Raw genomic sequence first — 1,053 nt, 5'->3', positions numbered from 1 at the left:
AAGAGATAAAAAGTAGAGGTGCGCAAGCGAGTAAAAGAAGAGGAGAAGTAGAGAAAAAGGAGAAGAGATGAAGACGAGATCAGAAACTGAATGGTGTGAAGAGTCTGCGGTCTATTTAAAATGAAATGGGGCATCGGTGTTTCAGGGGATCCGACGTCTATGAAGCTGAAAATATTGACGTTTTGGTTTCCTGTCAGGGTAGTTCACGTCGGTGCCCCTCACAACCGACGTCTACATTGAAGAATTTTTGTCTTCCTGCCTTCCAGACAGGCCTTAGACGTCGGCGTTTGACTACGTGACGTCTAATTGCCTGGGGAATTAGGTGAACAACATTAATTGTAGCCCAGTCGACGTCGCTTTTTCACGGGATCCGACGTCTATTCGACGTCTAAAGCTGAACCGGTTAATGTTTGATTTCCTGTCTGTGACGTAGACGTCGGTGCCCTTGCTAGCCGACGTCTAAGCTCCTGGGAATTTGATGGGCAACATTAATTACAACCTAGTAGACGTCGGTCACCGTGAACACCGACGTCAATGGACTGTCTTATCACATACCTTAGGCAATTAGACTTCAGTTTGCGGTAGGTGCGACGTCTATGATGTCATAGACGTCGCCTGACATCGAAACGGACGTCTAGTTTTCCAATTTATTTACGATAATGCCACCGTGCAGTAATAGACATCGGATTTTCACGGAACCGACGTCTAAGGGGAGACGTTAAACAGAGTTTTTGCACTAGTGTCATTTCTTGCTCTCAAATGAAACTTTTTAATGAAACAAACAAATACATAAAATGAGTGCATTCTTTACATTGAAAAAATCTATGCTCATTTCACACCCTATATATTCTCTTAAACAAATAAAACCTCTAAAATTTTCCACTAACCATTTCAAGACAAAGGTACATTCTCACATCTCTCCGGGCTACATAAAAGATCACAAAAGCCTTTGTTGGTACAATTTCACCCTTATGTTGCTCCTATAAATCTTCCTTGAGTTATAATCTTATAATCTTATAATCTTATAATCTTATAATCTTATAATCTTATAAT

Source organism: Vigna radiata, unplaced genomic scaffold, assembly GCF_000741045.1.
Source record: "Vigna radiata var. radiata cultivar VC1973A unplaced genomic scaffold, Vradiata_ver6 scaffold_293, whole genome shotgun sequence".
Lineage (NCBI taxonomy): Eukaryota > Viridiplantae > Streptophyta > Magnoliopsida > Fabales > Fabaceae > Vigna > Vigna radiata.
This window is presented reverse-complemented; position numbering follows the sequence as displayed.